Source organism: Leguminivora glycinivorella, chromosome 2 (assembly GCF_023078275.1).
Source record: "Leguminivora glycinivorella isolate SPB_JAAS2020 chromosome 2, LegGlyc_1.1, whole genome shotgun sequence".
Lineage (NCBI taxonomy): Eukaryota > Metazoa > Arthropoda > Insecta > Lepidoptera > Tortricidae > Leguminivora > Leguminivora glycinivorella.
The window spans coordinates 4,065,913-4,085,816 of NC_062972.1; the positions used below are offsets into that span (position 1 = coordinate 4,065,913).

At 38.8% G+C, this 19,904-nt stretch overlaps 1 non-coding gene across 1 annotated transcript; it reads left to right on the forward strand.

Annotated features, from left to right (window-relative positions):
- The first annotated feature begins 10,484 nt into the window (after positions 1 to 10,484).
- Trnag-gcc lies at positions 10,485 to 10,555 on the forward strand. Its single transcript has one exon. It is a non-coding gene; the product is annotated as a tRNA-Gly (tRNA).
- Positions 10,556 to 19,904: the final 9,349 nt, after the last annotated feature.

Below are 19,904 nucleotides of genomic sequence, written 5' to 3' on the forward strand. Positions count from 1 at the left end.
CCAATTGGCTTGAACTTGGTAGTCGTAATTCGTAAACGAAATTCGGAGTAAGGAAAAAGTTTAGACATTTTTATCTTATCTGTATTGGACGAAAAAATTGTTTTTGGAGTCCGAATTTACTTTTATACGGAAAGTGAAATAAGTAGAATAAATATAAATAGTTTTTGTACAGTGGACAGTGGATAGCACTGATTACCATACAAGTGATAAAAGAAAGAAACTTTTACTACTTACGTAAGAATTTATATATTATACCTACAGGTTAAAAAAATCTTCAGTTAGTCTAGATGTAAACAGCTCTTCCAGAACCCCACAACTGGATACGAAAACAAACAGCGCAACTGATTGCAGCGTGCCGCGCCAGGCAAATTTGTCTTTAATCCGATTACCGGACCGCTGTCAACATAAACAGCTTCGTTACGACTTGACTGGACTACGCGCTGTTTGATTGGAGTACGTTCAATCTACTAGGCTCGGTTTCGGAATCACAACTCGTTTAAACGGCAATGCCGATGCGCTGGGCAAGATATGCTCCAGCCTTCCGGTCACCCGACGCGTCTATTAGGCGTTTGGCCTGCTCTGTGAAAATGCAGTGCGCTCCCTGACCCCACGGCCCAAGCGTCTCTACCCCAAACGGCTCAAACATGCAGCCGGTGTCGATAGCTGCATATTTGCGCCGCTTGAGTTGCTCGGCCGCCTCGGCAGCAGCGCCAGCCCTTGCTGAGGTTCCTGGAAGATGGGACGGCGCGAGAGTGTCCACGCACGTGGCATCCCAGACGAGGGGCCGACCCAGCTTCCAGGGAACCAGTGTCATTCCATCCGGTCTTTTCCCATCGTCACGCGCTAGACCCGTAGGTTCTAGAACGGACGGCGTTCCGGCAGAGACGAGGGCTCGGCGCAGTATGTCATTCAGACTTGCGTGGCGCGCCGAGCGACCGGCACTCTTGGGGCAAGGAAGGCCATGGGTACCAAACTTCGTCACTTGAGCGCCGCAGTGACAACGGTGTGGGGTCACGCATGCCGCCCCCAAGCGCAGCGATACCGCGAGCCTAAAAGTACTGCTGGTGAGCAGGGTACCAAGATTGCTCGAAGGGAGTGCCTGCAGCCATGCGCCGGATTCCCATTTCGCACCAGCAAGGAGGCGAGCTCGCTCTGCAGGGCTAGTGGCCGTTTCATATAGATTATCACGTACTAGCAAGCAGGGGGGTGAAGTTGGTATTGATATGGGTGGGGTCCCTAAGATCCGAGCTTAGAGACCTCTAAAAAAAGCCCGTTTTCAGACTGCAGTGTTCTGATGGTGGAACACAAGAATGCAGGTACCAACCAGTCCGATCTGTTCACGTCCCCGTCGTACCCCCTGGGACCTTCTGCGCCCGTACTCTAAGTACGAACACCATCCATATTCAAGAGCGCAGATGCTAAGGACAAAGGGCGAAGGCGGGCAACTGGCGCCTTATAACTGGTTAAACTCGGAAGGGACGATACCTGAAAATAAACGGAGCTAGGTCTTGAGCTCTAAAGTGGCAGCCCCACTAAAGGCCTAGGACGCAAGGGGTTAATCACCCACTCGTCTGAACACGTACGATTGTGAAAGGAAAAGCAAAACTTACGGACCGGATCATAAACCAACGACCTGGCTACTCAAAAGCGGCTAACGAATTTACCTTATGTACATGGAACTTAAGAACACTGTACAGACCAGCAGGCTTCCAACTTTTATGTCAACAACTTGCAAATCACAGTGCCGATATAACGATATAACAGCTGTTCAGGAACTAAGATGGTTAGGACAGGGCGTTATTGATAAACCAGATTTCGCCATATATTATAGTTGTAACGACAGGCATCACATCTTTGGAACAGGTTTCGTCGTGAGCAAACGCCTAAAACACCTAGTAATTGACTTCCATCCAATTAATGACCGTATGTGTAGAATAAGGCTTAAAGGAAAATTTCAAAATTACACAGTCATTAATGTGCACGCTCCGACGGAAGAGACGAATACGGAAGAGAAGGAAAGATGGTACTCCGATGTGGAAAGTGTGTACTCGAAATCTCCCAAAGGTGATATCAAAATTATAATTGGAGATATGAATGCAAAGGTCGGAAAAGAGACCATGTTTCGACCGACAATAGGCGCGCACAGCCTACATGAAACGTCTAACGACAATGGCACGCGCCTTATTGATTTGGCAACGGCGCTAGGAATGGTTGTTGGTAGCACGCGCTTTCCCCATAAGGATATCCATAAAATAACCTGGGTGTCCCCGGATAGCGTCACCCGAAACCAAATAGACCATATATTGATAGACGGGAGGCACTGCTCTAATCTTTTGGATGTCAGAAGCCGTAAAGGCGCGAACATCGACTCGGATCACCACCTAGTTGTATGTAGAATAAGAGCGCGCATATCGCGTATCAAATACACTAAAATGGAAAGAACGAAAAAGATTGATACAACAAGACTAAAAAGGAGCAAAATGTCAAATACAAATACATGGACACAATCCACAGAGAACTTATAAAGATGAATGAAAGAAATAGCAATAGCACTGCAGACACTGATAATACCTGGCAGAATCTTAAAGAAGTTTTATCTACGGCGGCTAGTGAGGTACTGGGATTTAAGGAAAAACCAAATCGTAATAACTGGTTCGACGATGAGTGTGCAAAATTTACAAATGAGAAAAATGAGGCATACAAATTAATGCAACAAACATTTACTCGCAGACGAAGAGAGGAGTACAGGGAACGAAGAAGACAAGAAAAACACATACATAAGAAAAAGAAAAGATTGCATGAAGAGCAACAACTGCGCGAGATTGCATCCAGTTACACACAAAAGGAAACTAGAAACTTCTACAACCAAATTAATAGGGGACGAAAATAATTCAAACCGAGAACCACAGCGTGTAGAAATAAGAATGGATTGCTACTTAACGATAAAAATGAAATTATCCAAAGATGGGCCGAATACTTTAGTGAACTCCTTAACAGCACAGTGCAAGAAAACTCACGTTTTGTATCTATACAGGAAATCCAACTAGACAATCAACAGAATGACGACGTTCCCAATCCCACCTTGGAAGATACTAAACGAGCCATTCAATCTATTAGAAATAACAAATCCCCGGGAATAGACGATATCCAGGGCGAGCTTATAAAATATGCCGGAACTGGTTTCGAGAAAGAATTCCACCACCTAGTTCTTCAAATTTGGAACGATGAAAAAATGCCTGACGAATGGAACACATCTGTTATCTGTCCACTACATAAAAAAGGCGACATATTGGAGTGCAACAATTACCGAGGCATATCTCTTTTAAACACCGATTATAAAGTGTTTGCCAATATGCTTTTCAGCAAACTAAAGCCATATGTAGAATCCAGCTTGGGAGAGTATCAGTGCGGGTTCCGTCCAAACAGGTCCACTATAGACCAAATCTTCTCGCTTAGGCAGATCCTGGAAAAAACAATTGAGTTCAATATCGACACCCACCATCTCTTCGTTGATTTCAAGGCTGCCTATGACAATGTGCACAGAGGTTTCCTGTACCAGGCCATGACAGAGATCGGCATCCCAACAAAGCTCGTGCGCCTGACGGAGATGACTCTTGGAAACTCTCAGAGCGTAATTAGAGTCCAAACAGAGTTATCAGAGCCCTTCAGAACCAACGATGGCTTGAGAGTCTTGAGACAGGGGGATGCGCTCTCATGCCTACTCTTTAACATCGCTCTCGACAAATGTATCCGCGACTCAAAGATCGAGACAAAAGGCACCATCTACCACAAATCCGTCCAAATATTAGGGTATGCGGATGACCTCGACGTGATAGGAAGATCCCAAATTGCAATGGAGAGTGCATACCTTGCTCTTGAAAAATCAGCTGCAGGGGCCGGTCTCCAAGTTAACATGGCCAAGACGAAATACCTGAAAGCGTCAAAAGCGACAAAAGACCAACTAGCACTACTACAAGGAATTAACATTGGCAATAACACCTTCGCTAGGGTCAACGAATTCGTGTACCTGGGATCCTTAGTAACCGATACCAACGAGGCATCTTCAGAAATTAGCAGGAGAATAATGGCCGCTAACAAGTGCTACTTCGGCCTGCTAAGATACTTTCGTTCGAAACTTCTTTCAAGGAGCATAAAACTTTTTTGTACAAAACCTTACTAAGGCCCATACTCACCTACGGTTCTGAATGCTGGGTGCTGAGCAAAAAAGACGAAAATTCCTTGTTGGTATTTGAGCGCAAAATCCTAAGACGCATTTTCGGAGCTGTGATGGAGGATGAGAGATGGAGAACGCGTTATAATCATGAGCTATATCAAATGTACAATGAGCCTAACGTCATTAAGACCATAAAAATCGGACGCCTGCGATGGGCAGGACACGTGATTAGAATGGACGAGGCCAGAGTACCCAAACGCCTTTTAGATGGCCGACCGGAGGGCAGCAGAGGTAGAGGCAAGCCCAAGCTCAGATGGTTAGACGGCGTATACCAGGACATCAGGACCCTAGGAGTGAAAAGTTGGAGAAGGAAGGCCACAAATAGATCGGACTGGAGAGACCTGCTTGACCAGGCTAAGGCCCACCCGCGGCTGTAATGCCTCAGATGATTTTATTTTTTTATTTTTTTTATTTTATTGATTGATGATGATGATGATGTACTAGCAAGCAGAGCGGCTCGTCCCATTGATGCTGCGAATGGCGCAATTCGGGCGGGTCTTTGTTTGGGCAGGCAACCTTCCAGCAATCTACGGCTTCTGTCAAGAAAGGTAGAGAGAAATGGTCAGGGTTAGTTTTTAAAATTTTACAACATAAATTTTGGATGCTGAAACCGGAAGAAAGGAAGGCGGGTAGCGCAATACTGGAAATTTTGCGGATCCCAATACCACCGTGTCTGATGGGCAAGGTAGCTTGGGTCCATTGGCGGCTGTCAAAATGAATATTTATAACCGAAGAAACAGTATTTTGTATGAGTTCATCCAGCTTTGCTAAAAGGTGGGGGTATTTCCAAAATTGACAACATCGCAGCGCATACGAAAATTTAGGGACAAATAAACAAAATTTAATAATAGTATAAGCCATGTGGGGGTTAATTTGAAGTAAACGGTCCGAAAAAAAACTAAAATTTTGATGTTTATCGTTGATGTACCCTGGGATGGCGTCGTCGAGGATGGGTGAGCCTAACAAGAAAAGAGATCTTGAATCTAAAATTTTAAATTCAGGAGCGAAATTTTGGAATTTTCGAATCGCTGTCTTTTTTGGAATTGTCTAAACAGAAAAGCTCACATTTTGAAAAATTTTGCGTTAAACCTATTTGTGCGAATTCCGTTATAAGAGTTTCGAGGTCTTTTACAACCTCGTCGACTTTGCCACCCAGGGTACCATCGTCGAGATACTAAACATTAAGTTTTGAATTTAATCTTATATTTAATCTATGATTCTATTAAAGCGGGTCTACCTACTTAGATATTATCCTCTAACAATCATTCTAGAGAACGACCAAGCTACACTGACAGTTATTATAATACCGTCAAACTCTGGCTCTTCACCTAGAATTTCAAACTTTGCCTGGCTTAGTATTACCAGAAATGTTCGAGAAGTTTTTTGTGCAGTTTCCGCAAAATAAATAAATCAAACTAAATAAAGCTATTTAATATTTATATAATATTTAAAAAATATTTTAAGCGGGTTACTAGCGTTCGACATGTTTCGATCCAATTAAGTATATAAGTTTAGTTTACAAAAAACCAGGCAAATTATTAGGTATAGTAGGCGAAGAGATAACTTTAAGTACATGTTCACATTATCCGGTCTGATATCGGATGTAGGACCGATATCCTATACATTAAGGATGCCATCTTTGATTTTTCCCTTTGTGATCTTTCCGACATCCGATATCGGATCGGATAATATGAAAACGCACTAAGAGTTATTTAAATTCAAGATGAAATAAGGATTCAAAAAATGTTATCAAGACTATCAAAATACTGATATAAATGGGAATTCATCGTCCAATAATATTTGAGCGTCAATAGTAAAGGCATGGGGTCTCATCCGGAACAGTGCAAAATTATTTCCAAATAGATATCATAGATGGCGCTAAGTGTCACGATTGACGATTATTATTTTTTTATCAAATAGATTTAAAGGTATTTGAAGCGTCATAAATTAAGTACATTATAAATTAAATACAAACATCGATGACAACACAAATTTAATGCATTATTTTAGAAATTTTCAAAGAAATAATATCACGTAATATATTGCTACTGACTATGACGCAACAACGTGAACAACCTGCGCGCGACAGTATCGAGCTACCTAAATTTTATTGCATATTGTCACTAGATGGAGCTGTCACTATCTACAGTATACTGCCAACGAAACGGTGCTATTGTGTGCGTTCCGTTCATTGAGATATATGTACTACGTACTATAGGCGACGTTGCCAGACGGAAACTCTGCACAAGCTGACAAATGCGCGGAGTGCGCGAAGCGGTAATTTACGCGTAGAGTAGTAAATCCACCATCAGATGTGACACATTATTATATTCCGCCTGTCAAAATTATTTATTTATTTATTTACAACTTAAAAAATACAAAGTAAGCGATCACTGCCGCCCATGGACACCCGAAACACCAGGGGTGTTGGAGGTGCGTTGCCGGCCTTTAAGATGGATGTACGCTCTTTTCTTGAAGATTTATCTTCTTCTTTAAAATACAAATATGTATATACTTATATATAATAATATATATATAGTGCGGTCAGTTTTTTTGGACAAAGCGTAGGTATCCATTGTTCTCTTTTTTCATGACCAGGCCAAAGAAAACAGCAAAAAGTGAGCGTGCTAAAAATACAATTTTACTCAATAACTGTTAACAATCAATAAACAAATTAACTTTTTTTTTATATTATAGTAACATAATTCATAAAGTAGTATATTTCGCAAATCTATTAGAGGTGAAACACATTAGTAGGAACAATGAAAATGGCACATCTGCGCGGTTAACTTTTTAGTCTATGATTGCGTCACCAAAATCGCGCAGCCTCGCTCCCGCTCGCGTGTTCGTAGAATATTCAGCTGTCAGCCGATAATATTAGTTTGTGTACGTTAATAATGTAGGTATACGTTTGTAGTAGTGTGCGTGACAAAAATGTCGTCTATTTCTATTAAACAGCTGCCAATGATCGAAATTCAAATTAGTTGAACAATTTCCATTGAAAAAAAAAAAGTTTGTAATGCATCGGTCCGAATTGTGGATACTAGTTTTATCATCTTTTAGTAGATACAATTGAATGTAAAATTATTTATTTTGCCTGACACTCTTGAGTATTTTTTATGCCGTTATTTTAATTTTACAATATAATATTTGGAATATAGTGCTTATAATTATTAAATATAAAACATTTTTTAAATACTTTTTGATACAAAATCATACTTCATTGATTTGGAACAATGCTTTTTATCGGACCTACAGTCAACCAATTGGAACCCTAGGCCACTGTAGAACTATGTCATAGTAACGTTATAAATCAGATTGTAAGAAACCTCTTACTGCTTGTCATTTTGACATGGTTGTAGAGTGGCCTAGGGTTCCAATTGGTTGACTGTACATCCGACACTATCGGAAGCGTTTATCGGATGTAGGATGTCGATCTGACACCCGATATCGGATCGGATAATGTGAAAACGGCCTAAGCATTAACCGTTAGTGCGTTTTCACATTATCCGATCCGATATCGGATGTAGGACCGATATCCCATACATTGAAGCCGCCATCTTTGATTTTTGCCTTTGAAATCCTTCCGACATTTGCTACATGCACGACCGATGCGATGCATGCGAAATCAAACCTTATCGATATGGAAGTATGAGACGCGACGATTGCCGACTGGCTAGGATTTCCGAACGCACACGAATGCGCGCTCGGTCGCCGATTTGCGGCGGAGTGGGCCTAGACCTCGACGCGACGCCGCACTTGCGTCGCGCGAAGCGCAACAGCATTTTAAAACATTATTATTGTACAAATATAATTATTTATTAAACCCCCCCCCCCCCCCCCCGACCAAACCAAACCAAAACACACTACATTTTTGCATTTTTCCCGTCGCTAGGTCGGAAACACGCGTTTTGTCCTTCAATACCAGCAGGTAAAAACCCACTAGTGGATAAAGTAATTTGACCTTGAATATAGTCATATAGTGAATCTAGTGATGACGATATGTTTTACCACCTGTGGAACTCCTGGAAGCAGTGATAAACGCGTTTTTTGCGTTGTACTTTCCTCGCTATAGTGAGGGAAAATGTTGTTGTGTATCGTGGTTCAACTATAGAATACTTTCGCTTGCTCGTTTTTCAATTCCACACTCGCCGTTAAAATACAACTTTGCACTCTTGTATAACAAATAACTATGTATTTTATATTTTTGAATATATTTTTTCAGACTGGCACTTAAAAAGAGTTTAAACGTTTTTTTTTTCTAAAAACCTAAATTTTTCAACAAAGGTTTTACTTTTCACTTTTCGACATCTATCAATGAGAAAGGACCTTTTGTAGTAAGAAACAATACGATTTTTTTATGTAAAAACGATAATGTAAAAACGGCCTAAGGGTCACCAAGGCTCGATCGGCGCGCCTAGTGGACGCCAGGCTTAAATTGTCTGGTCTTGGTGTTTTAATAATTTTATGTTTATAGTCGTAATTTATTTGCGAAGTATTAATTTTATATCTGTATTTTTAAATTACACTATGTTGTGGTACCGGGAAGCATATTTTAACTTAAAAGGACGTAATGACAACATTTCATACCATGTTTCAGAAAATAAATAGTTTCGGAGTTTAAATTAAGTTTGCAGTGTTTGCACAATTTTATGAATAAAAATATTACTCTCGAAAATGTTTTATCAAATACGTACTTTACATTTTGTTCATTATGTTTACTACATGTACATTCTTAGCTATTATACTTATGTATTTCTTACATAATAATATTCATTTCCATATTTCTAATTAACTACGCGCCTGCTTTAGAGTGCTTTAAATTTTAACAAATCAATGCATCCTTTGGTCGGGGCTCGGGGGCTGGGGCCTCTCAACTCAAGGTCGCCGGCGCCGTGGTCGCGGGGCGCGGGGCGTGGGGCGCGGGGTGGGGCGCCGCGGATCTCGTTCATTCAATTCCGCTTGCATGTGTTGCGGACAGAGCGAGTATATTATACGTACGCGGCGAGCACACATACAAGCCGCACGGCAATGCCATCTAGTAATGTTCGACTTTAAACGTCCATGTGACGTTATAGGTTTAGTGCGTGAAAGCTAAAACAGATGTCGCAAGATGTTGCAGTTTGATGACTATTTCGACGTAGGATACTGATAAGAGTTTTGTTGGCCACGCGTGGCTACTGGCGCCATCTAGCTCTTTGAGTGTGGATTAAATTTAGCCTACAGGTCTAGAATACTTAGGACGGCGCCCATTTTTAGTATGGGATTAGGTATCTGTACTAGTATTATTTGATCTGTGGTAAAGGTATCTAGTCCAGTTATTGCTGCTATTGATTTTTCACTTCACGTTCTGGGTTCCTGGAAGTGGTAGGTATTGTTTTGTTATCATAACCAAGAACAATTTAATACTGGACTGACAAAGCCCATACATAAAAGCGTACCCCTGAAATATATGGGCCTTTTAGGCTTAAAACTAGATGGCGCTGTTCGCAGCCTGGAAGTGGTCAAAATCATAATTTTGCGTGATTTTGTTTTATAAGAACATATTTCTTTATTTTAAAATCATGACATCACGTCAATACACAATTTGAAAAAATAAAGTAGGCATCATCACAATGTACATAGTTATGATCGAAAGTATTTAATAGGTAGCGCTAAAAATGCAGGTACGATTATTGAGTGAGTGTGTATGTGGCTTAAGGCACTCAGTTTTTTGTCCAGTACATAAATGTTAACTATTAATTAATTAATTTAATTAGAGTAAGTTATTTAAAAATGTATTAGCTCACTGTATGGACTTTGGTCTGAAATAAAGATTTTTTTTTAATTATTATGAAGATTGTATATCCTATATAAATAATCCTTTCATAACAAACGATGAGACTAGACTAAATATGCATTTTAGAGGTTTACTCTGGTATCTCTCATTTTGGTACCGGAGCGCATGTATTTCTCAATATTTATTCATTCCTGCTCAACTCGGTCTAAGTAGGTATGTACCTACGTGGCATATTTTCGTCAACAAAAAAATATAAACCCAGTCGTAAAACTCCAAAACTGGCAAAACATTATTTTATTTATTATCTCCAACGGCCGAAAACGTAATCTGCAGCTGTGCCAACATCACATAGCAACAACCAATTACAGGGTAAAGGTCACGTACCAATTTAATTTCGCTTGTGTAACGACTCTCGCGCACATCTGCCTTTCTTTAACGATTATAATTTGAGTATTCACCAGTTAAACACAAGCATCGGTGGTTCAGTGGTAGAATGCTCGCCTGCCACGCGGGCGGCCCGGGTTCGATTCCCGGCCGATGCAAGTTTTTTGCTTATTAATTAAGTTATCAATTTTAATAACAACATTATATGATAATCATACTTATTGAGTATTTATTATTATGTAAGGTGAATTAGAGTAATTCCGAATGACAGAAATGCTCTAGTAATTCCGAAAGGGGAATCTTGATATGATGGAAATAATGGTGATTTTTATGCGACTTTCGCAAACAGACGACTTTCGGAATTACCTTAAATCACCTTAAATCACCTTACCAAAATCATTACGAAAAGATTTATTTTTTAGTATTAACTGGCAGTGATGTGATAACTGATAAGTTGTTAGATATCACTAATAAATTAGCGAATTATTGTTTGACAGTCATCAATCAATGCGTCCAATAATGGGTCGCTTGATTTCACTTTGATTTCACTTAGTGTTGTAAATTGTATTTTTAATAACATTTTAAATAATTAAGTTATAATAAGTTAAGACTAAGACACAAAGACTAAGGTATATCACACTATCGAACGAAAGCCTAAATTCGGTGCAGGCTAGGTAGCCAACCTCATACTCGCTTTCGCTTAGTAGCTTAGTACGCTTATAGTATCCCATCCACTGAAATGCAGTCTGCGTTTAAATTGCCCCGTAGTATCAACGATTGTCACTTCGGCTAGATCGGCAATATACGCAACAGAACATTAAATAAATGTCATATACAAAGATAAAGTGACGAAGGCATCCAAGTGTTCCGAGCTAGAAACGAACCAGCGTACTCCGTTAACCGGACGGATGCCTGTAAAAGAGCATTTCTTTTTCTTTTTGCCACTTTTATGAAGTGTGATATTTTTGAAAAAAAAATATGCTATTTCTACTCAGAATTACTAGCCTTTTCAATCCTAGTAGTTAAAAAAATTGTCCCATACGATTTTTTTTAATTTGTTACCATTTTCCGTACATGTTAAATATATGAGGTAACAAAGGAGGAAAGTAACAAAAATGTATGGAAATTCTGGGACACTTTTTGTATCCCAGTGAGATTGAAAGTACTCGTGTTTCTGAGTACAAATTGACCTAAAATTCCCTAAAACAATAAAAAAAATTATTGGCAAAAAAACCGGCCAAGAGCGTGTCGGGCCACGCTCAGTGTAGGGTTCCGTAGTTTTCCGTATTTTTCTCAAAAACTACTGAACCTATCAAGTTCAAAACAATTTTCCTAGAAAGTTTTTATAAAGTTCTACTTTTGTGATTTTTTTCATATTTTTTAAACATATAGTTCAAAAGTTAGAGGCCGGACGCACTTTTTAGGGTTCCGTAGTCAACTAGGAACCCTTATAGTTTCGCCATGTCCGTCCGTCCGTCCGTCCGTCCGTCCGCGGATAATCTCAGTAACCGTAAGCACTAGAAAGCTGAAATTTGGTACCAATATGTATGTCGCAGTAAGATAGATAAAGCCGTTATATAGTTCAGTGGCGTAGCGAGGGGGGGGCCGGGGGGGCCATGGCCCCGGGAGGCACATGACAGGGGGCGGCAAAATCGGCAATTAAAAATTATGACATACATAGAGACAGAGTCGCACCATAAGTGTTTCTTTGTACCTTTTTGTTACGGAACCCTACTAATAAATAAAATTGTAACTTATAAGACCACCATTTTTCAAACGCGCCAATTCTCTGTTTCGTGCTGGCGCCGAATACACCACGGCTGCGAGGGACGCGGGGCGGGGGCGCGAGCGGCCGCGCGCTGCCGAGCAGCCGCCGAGCTTCCACGAACTATATAGGCGAATGTTCGAAAAACTATGGCGAAAGAGCTTAAGCGGCAGCTATATTACACGATAAAACACCTTATCTTCATACTGTTAAGCCTTACTTTGTAATGAATGGAGTTTTACATTTTTGTATATACTTACTTACGACAGGTGATTACTTGAGTTGAGCAAACAAAATTCGTCATTTTGTTCTGAAGCTTCAATTTTAAAAACTGCAATTACTTCTTAGTGCTAAGTTTAATTATAACAGGAAAATATTACATTTGATTTGTGGATTGATATTCAATTCACTTATTGTCAAATTGGGTAGAATCGTCCCACTATAAGTTTGCAATGATTTTCACAGCCTCGCCAGTGCAGATGTTATTTTAAACGTCAAACTTTGATGAAATTATGACGTTTACTTAACCCTTGCAGAGGCGGGGCTATTCAAATCTATGCAGACTTATCGTGGGACGATTCTAAGTGCCTATTTTAAGTATTTTTGAATTTGAATTGAATGTTGAATAGTTTTGTTCCAAGTTAGAAATATTTTTCGTATGTTATGTGCGTAAGTAATAGCTATTTGTTATACAAGGGAGCAAAGTTGTATTTTAACCGAGTGTGGAATTGCAACACGAATTAGCGAATGGATTCTAGGGTTGAACTACGAGCTAGCGAATGGATTCTATGGTTGAACCACGAGCGAAGCGAGTGGTTCGAAAATAGAATCCTGAGCGAAGCGAGTAGTTCAATATTAGAATCCTGAGCGTAGAGAGTGTTGCAATACACACGAGGTAAAATAACTTTGCATCCCGTGTGTAACACGCAATAAAAACAACTGGAACATAATTGCACGGAACTAAGTCAATCTGCGTTTGTTACAATTTCCACGATGCACCGACCGACACCACAAAAGTTTCAAATTAAGAATCAAGAAGAAAAATATATTTGAGTGCGTTCCGTTTCACGCGTTTTGAGATTGCAATGTTACTTAAGGTGCGTTCTGAACTTCTGAATAAGTACAATGGAAGAGTCAAAAATACAATTTATTGTACGATTTCAAGTGTCTTATGGTAAAATCATGTTATAAAATTGTTTGAATTTTATGTTTTTAGTCGGATACAATTCGATATGAAATTATTTTTACGTTCGCGTCACATGATTTGTTGAGACAATTTAAGCACAGGGACAAAATTGTCCTGTCTGGAACATGCCTTTACGTTATTCATATAACCAAGGACCATTTAATACTAGACTGATATAGCCCATACAAAAAAGCGTACCCCTGAAAAAAGCTTAGTTTTTGCTTTAAAACTAGATGGCGTTGTTTCGTAACCCGGGAGTGGAAAAAAACATATTTTCACCCATATTTTTACTTGTTTTTATATTATACTATGAATAACTATCAAAAAACTATATTTTAATATCAAAATATTGGCTCAAAACACAATTTTTACAAATTATATTTTTTGGTCGGCCTCGACGTAGTTGTGATCGCTTCGCTGGCTAAGTTTGTTCGCATGTTGTCTAATTATTGCCAAATAAAATGACTAGATGACGTTGGTGGACTAGGAAAATGTCACATCCGTTTCGTTGTTCATTAATATAATATACTTAGTGATAATAAACCTATATGTTGAGCTCAAATACGTTCAACAAAACGCAATCATTGTGCCAACAGATGTGACATCCATGTCACATCACAAATGTCATTGTATGATTTATTGAATATTCATAATATGGATATTAAATATTTTAGAATCGCAGCAGCAATGCGAGTAGAGATACAGAATTAATAACGGCATAAATTAATAATTGTATGACCAATGACCTCATACATAAATTTACCAGTTTAGGTGACAGAAGGCGAATCCAATTTGTAAACATTAAATGTGCTAAGGAAAAGAATCTTTCCGATTTTCAACGGGACACGGCTGAAGGGGCGAGCTGGTTTCGACTGCGCCCATGCATCTCAATTGTCCAGAAAGTTCATTCGAAGATCATTCTGCTTATAATAATCTGAGTAATCACAGTGAACGGTTTGACAGTACTTCAGCTAACATGTAGAGAGACTTGCTAGCTTCGTCGGTCAGGCTTCGTCTTGGACACAACGCGGACTTGTATGTCACTCCGAGCACCCTAACCATCGGCAGCGTAGGCCATGCACTGGCCGACTAGGTGTGGCACTTTGGATTACGTTTTTATAATAAATTAATGATAGTTTGTATTGTTTTAGTAATATATTTTCTACTCGTATACTACTCGTTTGGTACTCGTATAAACCTAAACTCTGACGTAAGTAATAATTAATGAGACTAAATGCGTTTTCACATTATCCGATCCGATATCGGATGTAGGACTGATACCCCATACATTACAGGCGCTATCTTGGATTTTTTCCAATTAAATCCTTCCGACATCCGATATCGGATCGGATAATGTGAAAACGGACTAAGACAATAGATACCTTGTTAGTGTTATATACCTATGCCTATGTATATCCCACCAAAAACATTCTGTAAAAAATAGCCGTCTCGATGGAGCTGCTTGTTTATCTCTAAAAAGTAATGAAATCTACATAAAGTTCCTTACTGCGATTTCTTTATTATTATAGTTAACTAGCCTTTGCCTGCGGCTTCGCTCGCGTTAAATTCGAAAATCTCTCCACAAACTTCCATCCTCCATTCTAAGGAAGTGGGGGGATATAAAAAGAGACAAAAAGTAGCCTATGTCACTTTCCATCCCTTCAACTATCTACACTTAAAAAATCACGTCAATACGTCGCTCCGTTTTGCCGTGAAAGATGGACAAACAAACAGACATACACACTTTCCCATTTATAATATTAGTATGGATGTTGTGTGACTTGGCCGTTGAAGTGTAGCGGTGCTGGCGACAGATTGGTGCAATGGTGTCATGGAGCACCTGGTTATAAACTTCTTTATACCCTTGTGTATAAAGAAGTTTATAAGTTTCATATTCGATGGTCCGAGCTAAGGTTCGTAAAGCCATGAAGCCGAGCTGATGATCATTGACGCTAAACGCCGATCGAAACGCAGTCTGAAGTGGGCGATAGACGTACGATACGAGCAAGTATGCGTACTTATGGCTCGACGACCTTTTTCGATTATGTGTCACCGTAAGTGCGTTTTCACATTATCCGATCCGATATCGGATATCGGACCGATAATCCATACATTACAGGCGCCATCTTGGATTGTTTCTATTGAAATCCTTCCGACATCCGATATCGACCATCCAACGCGTACTTGCTCGTACGCCTATCACCCACTTGACGTCGCGCCAACACTTTATGGAAAAAGCGGGTTTTCGACAACGTTCTACCAATAAGATTTTAGACATTCAAAAATCTTCAATAATACTCAACTGTTTCGGTCGCACTTGTTCAAATATAGGATAGGATTGGTGTGAGTGAGACGGTCAGGAGATTGATTGTCAACATGATATCTATCATAAACACCGTTCGAAATGGCCTCATTAAAATCTAAATTTTAAATATATTGAAAGTAATATTACTAATCATTGACGTCACGCTCAAAATGAAAGAGATAGAAAATTTGACAGTATGGTACTCTTTTGCATGATTGTCATAATTCAAAATAAGAACGATGGCTTGCGTTGTAAACAGGGACTGAAACATGACACGGGCCCCTAGCGTCATCTATATACTTTTCACTGTATCACTTGTAATGCTGTTGAACTACCGCGTGCGTATTTTCCCACATAAAAAAAAACGACATTTTTATTCAAATGACACTCTTAGTGACATCTAGTGACATAGATTTACGGCTGCCAACGGGGTACGGTATTTAGTATGGACTCTGCTGGTCCTTTATAATCGTCCTTGCTATAAGTACAATAAACACAAACAAAAACATTTTTTTTTCCACAAAAAAAAATTATGAAAAAAATAGTTTTGATATGTATAGTTTGAGTTCTTTCTAACGATACCTACCCCACTTGCCCTAGTAAATTTGAAATTTATAGTTTTCCCCCCTTTCATTTTGGCCATTTTCTGTAATTAATATTAATACATTTAAAAAATATATACTTTCAATTTGTAGAGATTAACGATGTTGCAAATTTCAAAGCGATAGCATAAGTAGTTCTCGAGATATTAAATAATGTGACAGACAGACGGACAGAGTCGCACCATAAGGGCCTTTTATTTGTAGCTTTTTGGTAAGGAACCCTAAAAAGGCGCGAAATTTAAATTTTCTATGGGAATTTAACCTTTGCCCCTATATTTTCAATATTTTTTTGAAGTGGCTCGTCGATGATTCCGCTAACGTCAAGGTTTAGGAAGGCACGCGTTTCAAGAAATTAACTAGCCGCTGAGCCCTCTATTTTTCAAATTTGGCGTTTTTTTTAGTACCAAGATTTGGTTGACCGTCTTCTTTAGTAGGAACAAAAGACAAAAGCTATTGGTTTGGATTACCTCAAAAGGGAGAAACTGATCCCTATAAGATCACTCGTGCGTCTGTCTGTCTGTCTGCCACAGCCTAATTTCTCCAAAACTACTGAACCAATTAACTTGAAATTTGGCACACATATGTCCTGTGACCCAAAGACGGACAAGCAATTTAAATTAAGAAAATTTAATTGTTGGGGTCACTTTTGGTTGGTAAAAATGAAAATTAAAAATTAAAGTGTTTTAAACTATATTGTGTTACATATCAAATGAAAGAGCTTTTTATAAGTATTTCAAAAATATTTTCTCAAATAATTTTTAGTCAAGTAATTTAAGAAAATAGATAAAAATAGCACAAAAAAATACACGAGATAGCCTTCAATCTATGGATTACACAGGAAAGAATCCTATTATAAATCTACAGTCAAGCGTAAGTCGGACTTAAAAGAAAAAAACTCAAATTTCACACTCTCTGCCGCTGAAAGGAGTTACCAAATCTCTTGAAATCTACCTAAATTAATTTCCGTTTCGTTTTTTTAGAAATTGTTCAGAATATCGATTATTCTCAAAAATGATTTACGTGCCTTCAAAAATCGAGGCGCTTAAGCCCTTCTTGTGGTGTACGGAGCCCTTACAACGATAGCACAACTCGCACTTATAATGACCAAATAATCTAGATATGTTGATCATAAGAGGGGCGGCATATCGGCAAAATTGGTGATCGGCCCCGGGCGGCAAACACAGACGCTACGCGGCTGATATAGTTATAACCCTAGGAATATAATTATACGTCGGAACATAGTTAAACGAAAGCGATTAATTGCTATCTTACTAGGAATATAACTATAATACGTATATGAAAAAAAATATCAGCCCCCACTTTACATGTAGGGGGGGGTACCCTAATAAAACATTTTTTTCCATTTTTTATTTTTGCACTTTGTTGGCGTGATTGATATACATATTGGTACCAAATTTCAGCTTTCTAGTGCTTACGGTTACTGAGATTATCCGCGGACGGACGGACGGACGGACGGACAGACAGACCTGGCGAAACTATAAGGGTTCCTAGTTGACTACGGAACCCTAAAAAAAGAAATGCTCAAAACCACTCGGCCATCGGATTACGAAAGCAAGGGTCGAAATTTCCAAATATATCAATTACCGAAAGCTTATGGCGCCCCCATAATAGTAGTGTTACTGTTACTACTTCAAAAATACAAACAAAAATATCTTCAAATGAAAATAATTTGATTTTATCTAAGATACGGAACAGAGTCAGGCTGCGTTTCAACCGCCACGTAGCATCAAAAAAAAAATTTTTTAAATTTTAAATTATTTATTCAATAAAAGTGAACAGTTTACATAAAACTTTCCGCCAAACTGTAGAACAGTTTGTTGGCAGGAATAGGCTCCCTTTCATCACGTTTACTGTTGTTTCTTAACCTTAGGTGCTAAAGTGTTAGTACAAGTTACAAACATAGTTAGTTACTTAATACTAATTACTAAATTATTTTATTTTATTTTAATTACGTAATTTTATTAACTAAAGTTGCTATCAGTTTCAAATTGTTTCAACATAAACTTTTTTAATTTTGATTTAAATACATTTTTGCTGGTGCTTTTTCTAATGCTTAATGGTATATTGTTATAAATCTTAGGTACAAGATAAGATCTAGTCCTTTTTCCATAATAATTAACTTTCCTGGGTACAATCAATGCTTCCTTAGCCAATTTTCTACGCAATAGTGGTTTAGTAACAGGGACTTTAAACTCACAGGGTTCATATTGTTCCACTGCGATCTGAAAAGACACTCTCTCAAGGACCGGCAACATATTACATTTAATAAATAATTTATTATAATCTCCTCTACAAAGTAGTTTTGTTTTCTTATCCACTAAAGCTTTCATAAACCTAATCTGCAGTAGTTTGATTTTATCAAGGTATGTTTTAAGGGTAATTCTCAAAATAGTGGCATCGTACCCTGCCATCACGTTTTTGAATAGAAAGTATGCGAAATATATAATTTTCACATATAATTAAAATTTTCATAAGTAGGCATTAACGTGACACATCGAGGCCAACACATATTTTTTCTATAAATATAATACTTTTGTTAAAAAAAAATAAAGAAGACCGTTTTCTACTGTACCCTGCCTTGTCACAACGCGACACTGCTCAAGTTTTCGCTCTATAGATTATTAAATTGCAGTTTTATGATAATAAAATATCGTTTTCTGTAGAGAATAGACTACTATATTCTTAAATATACGTTGCACGGGATGTTTCGATTACTTTTGAACAGTAATTTTCACCTTCAAAGTTTGTCCAGCGATATTTTCTCCATATCCTGTGCGTCCGCGGTATTGCACCTCACTCACACACAGAAAGTCTTATTGAGGCCCTAATATACGTAAAACACGTAGCCAGTATGGTTCTAGCCGCCGGTGTAAAGGTTTGTGTGTGAGGTGCTGCGGTCTTGTGGTTAGAAGTTTTCAAAGTGTGACGTTCGGAGTTTGTAACAGGTATGTCCACTTTATTCTGGCATGATTATTTTAAAATATTAATACGGCAGTTTTTTTACCAATAACATTTTAATGTTGTATTGAAGTATAACTATGTATATTAAAATTATGACAGTTGTATTATCAACAGTTTCGGAGATAATATCTAGTTAATCGGATTTTCACTACACCCTGTGTAACTTTATCCTGCCATCACTCTGCAGGGTAAAGTGACTGTTGACAGGATAAAGAAATACAAGTAAAAAAAAGCTATTTTGACATGGTTTTTACTAACATGCAATGTATGTATGTTTGTATGTATGTTGAGGTCAAATCTTGCAACCCAATTTGAAGCAGAAATATTCAACCGACCGAGCTGAAATTTTGTATACACGCTGCGGATGACGTTCGCATATAAGCGCCGATATGGGGCATTGGGTCCTTCGATATTGGGCAACAGTCTGCTCAGCGCCGAAGCAGTCCCGACGAGGCTAGGAACCAATTTGATAAAATGTTCCTCGGAGTACCAATTTTGGTTTGAATTTAAGCCCAAGTACTTAATTTGGGGCGTAAGAGGGACCGCCTCACCGCCAATAGGCAAGGCAACATCCCTATCGCTCTTGCATATAGGCATTACAGAACCAGATTGCATTTCGATCGGCGTATAGCGTCAACGATTATCATTTTGGCTAGGTCGGCAGCAA